The sequence below is a fragment of the Cebus imitator genome, unplaced genomic scaffold (assembly GCF_001604975.1).
Source record: "Cebus imitator isolate Cc_AM_T3 unplaced genomic scaffold, Cebus_imitator-1.0 Scaffold136, whole genome shotgun sequence".
NCBI lineage: Eukaryota > Metazoa > Chordata > Mammalia > Primates > Cebidae > Cebus > Cebus imitator.
In genome coordinates this window covers 937,900-941,681 of record NW_016107451.1, presented here as the reverse complement: position 1 = coordinate 941,681, position 3,782 = coordinate 937,900, and the positions used below count along the sequence as shown (strand labels likewise).

General features: G+C 44.8%; 1 protein-coding gene across 3 annotated transcripts in view; it reads right to left on the bottom strand.

The window, feature by feature from the left end:
• SMG6 (SMG6 nonsense mediated mRNA decay factor) overlaps positions 1–3,782 on the bottom strand; it is a 241,390-nt gene that overhangs the window by 100,701 nt on the left and 136,907 nt on the right. The gene's annotated exons all lie outside the window — the stretch shown is intronic.

Genomic DNA, 3,782 nt, shown 5'->3' with positions numbered 1-3,782 from the left:
GCTTATTTAGAGAACTTAACGCAATACTGTACAGAAGAAGTACCTAGCCTAGGGACTGACACAATACTCAGTAGATGTTATTTTCCCCTGCCATGGATGGAGAATAAAGCAGAGTAACACTTTTTGTGATTATACGACATGGCCAGGGAAGCTCTCCCTACCAAGGTGACGGTTAGAAGGGAGTGAGAGAGGCACACAGCTGAGTACAGAGTGCTCCTGGTGAAAAGAAGAGCAACTGCTAAGACTTTTAGGCATGAGCACTTCGTTTGTTTGAGGAACAGCAAGGGCATCAATGTGACATACTGGGTTCAATGACAGCAGCAGGACCTGAGGTTAGAGAGCTTGGGAGTGGTATGAAGGTGGGGTCAGATAACGGAGGGCATTATAGGTTATTGTTAAAACTTTGGCCTCTAAGTGAGAAGAGCAACCATCAGAAGGTTTTGAACCAAGAACTGACATATCTTACTGATATTTTTAAAATATACTGAGGAGGCTGGGCGTGGTGGTTCACACCTGTAATCCCAGCACTTTGAGAGGCCGAGACAGGCAGATCACGAGGTCAAGAGATTAAGACCATCCTGGCCAACATGGTGAAACCCCGTCTCTACTAAAAAATACAAAAATTAGCTGGGCATGGGGGTGCACGCCTGTAGTCTCAGCTACTCGGGAAGCTGAGGCAGGAGAATTGCTTGAACCCAGGAGGCGGAGGTTGCAGTGAGCTGAGATTGCGCCACTGCACTCCAGCCTGGAGCCTGGAAACAGAGCGAGGCTCTGTCTCAAAAAAAAAAAAAAAAAAAAAAGACTGAAGAGTAGAAGGGGGAAAGAACTAGAGCAAGCAGTTAAAAGGCACTACAACCAACTGAAGCGGGGTGCAGTGGTGAGAAGGTAAAGAAGACATTAACTGCTGATGGATTTGATATGGAGGTGTGAGAAAGAAGTGCCAAGAACAACCCTGATCAGGGTTATTCTGACACAAGCAACCCAAAAATCAAAGCTGCCATTTACCAAGATGGGGAAGGGTAGAGGAAGACTAGGTTGGCAGGTAGGGGTGGGGCCGGATTCAGGAGTTTGGATTTGGACATGTTAGGTGTGACATACCTATTTCACAGTACTTGACGTGGAGACCTACCTGAGCCTCACTGAGCTGCAACTGCCCCCTAGGTAGCCTGTGGATCACTACATAGGCTGAGGGCTGCTCTGCTGGCTCTGTGTGCTCCTGGAGCCAGCACGCATGCGTGGTATCCGACACTAAAGCTGGAGAGCAGATGAAGATGGGGTGTGGAAAGTCTGAAGCTGGTTAGTCTCCTAGCTCTGTGTTCTCCTCGAGCCAGAACGCATGCGTAGTACCTGACACTAAAGCTGTAAGACGGGGCGTGGAAATTCTGAAGCTGGTTAGACTCCTGGCTCTGTGTTCTCCTTGAGCCAGCACGCATGCATGGTACCCGACACCAAAACTGGAAGACGGGGCATGGGAAGTCTGAAGCTAATCAGAACCCTTCTAGTCAGCATCTGTCCCACACTAAAGACAGCTTCCACAGCGAACTCTCAAAAGCATCCTCTGGAATCAAGACCACCCCACGATCAACAAAGAAGAGAATGAAGATACTTCTGGCCCAAGCCAGGCCATCCAGTTTCTCTTCTAACTCAACATCTTCCACAAGTATAAAACAACCTGCTAGCTGTACTCAGCCTCACAGACTACAAATCCCCATGATTTTCCCATTCTGAGACTAGAAGAGCAGAATTTCACTCTAAGTTTTTTGTTGGAAAGGCATAAAATAAGTATTCCTCTTGGGAAAGAGAGGTTCTCTGATTCCCAAGCTCCAGTAGCCATTAAATGCATCCAAAGAGTATGAGTTTTTGACATATCAATGTCTAGAACTTTAATCTACTTAAGCAATTTAACCAAAGGGAATATATGCTCAAATTCTGCTACAAAAAATTGATTCACTGTTTATAACTGTAAAAAAGTTGGGAACATTCTCTTGGTTCAATAAAGCAAAGACTGGTTAAAGAAATCTTGGAATATAAAAGAACTCTAAGTAACTATAAAAATGACTCCATATTGCCGGGCGTGGTGGCTCACGCCTGTAATCCCAGCACTTTGGGAGGCCGAGGCGGGTGGATCACGAGGTCAAGAGATCGAGACCATCCTGGTCAACATGGTGAAACCCCGTCTCTACCAAAAATACAAAAAATTAGCTGGGCATGGTGGTGCATGCCTGTAATCCCAGCTACTCAGGAGGCTGAGGCAGGAGAATTGCCTGAACCCAGGAGGCGGAGGTTGCGGTGAGCCGAGATCGCGCCATTGCACTCCAGCCTGGGTAACAAGAGCGAAACTCCGTCTCAAAAAATAAAAAATAAAAAATAAAAATATATATATATATATATTTAAAATATTAGGAAAAAAGCAGATTACAAATAGTATATACACCTGGGCATGGTGGCTCACACCTATAATCCCCGCACTTTGGGAGGCTGAGGCAGGTACATCACTTGAGCTCAGGAGTTTGACACCAGCCTGGCAACATGTTGAAACCCCATTTCTAGAATAAATACAAAAATTATCTAGGCATTGAAGTGAGTGCCTACAGTCCTAACTATGCGGGGGGCTGGGGTAGGAGGATCACTTGAGCCCGGGAGGCAGAGGTTGCAGTGAGCTGAGATTGCGCCACCATAGTCCAGCCTGGGCAACAGAGTGAGACCTATCTCCAAATAAATAAATAAATAGTACATATAAACATATAATATGACCTCCAGTTTTACTGAAAATGAAAGTGTGTGTGTGTACTACAAATTAAATATGATTTGCAAAATAATAGTGCTTTTACTTCTGGGTAGAAAGAAGGATGATGGGTAATTTTTCTTCTTTTTATTTGTCTGTGTTTTCCAAATTTTCTACAGTGAAGAGATACTCTTTTATACTAAAAACAAGGTGGGTTTTTTTTTCTTTTTTTTTTTTTTTTTTAAAAAAATGGGGGGTTTTTTTTTTTTTTTTTTTTTTTTTTTTAAAGAGACAGGTTTCTCATGTTGCCCGGGATGGTCTCGAATTCCTGGGCTTAAGCGATCCGCCCGCCTTGGCCTCCCAAAGTGCTGGGATTAAAGGTGTGAGCCACTGCAACAGGCCAAGAACAAGTTTTTAAAATTTTATATTCTGTATAAAGTCTCTCATAGCTGTGGTTCACGTTCGGAATTTTTACTTTTTTTTAAACATCTACCTGTGTCCCTAGTTTGGACTTCACCTAGGTCAAAAGACCTCCTCCTGGAAGACATTTGTGGAACCCTCCCCAAAGGCCTCTTCGCAGGGGATGGGATGCTAACTCCTCTGCAGAAGTTAGTCACAGGGTATTCCCTGCCTCCTCCACACAGCACTTTGCTCCCAAGATCTGTGGGTGCTACTTCCCTAGCCTAGTAACTGCTATTGTATGTGGGAAATGTGAAGCTGACGGGACTACTCTACTCTTTACCTGGCTGAAAACCCAACTGTTAAGCACAGACTAAGAGCTCCACAGTCCCCATCAGCGCAACAGGGAATGGGCTTTGTTTTCTATAAACAGACAGGCAAGAAAAACGTTCAGGTTAAAACACAGTCCTCAGAGGAAGGAAAATAGAAACCAGGCAGCGGGGAATGCTTCATATTCCTCAAAGTTTTTTTTTTCTAAGTTAACACATGGTGTCTGCTCCTCTCTAGTCACCTATTTATCACTCTCCTCCTTAGAGAAGGGAAAAAGCCCTGGCTGTTTTCCTAGTGCAGAGTTTTGTGGGGGGGGGGGGGGGGGGGG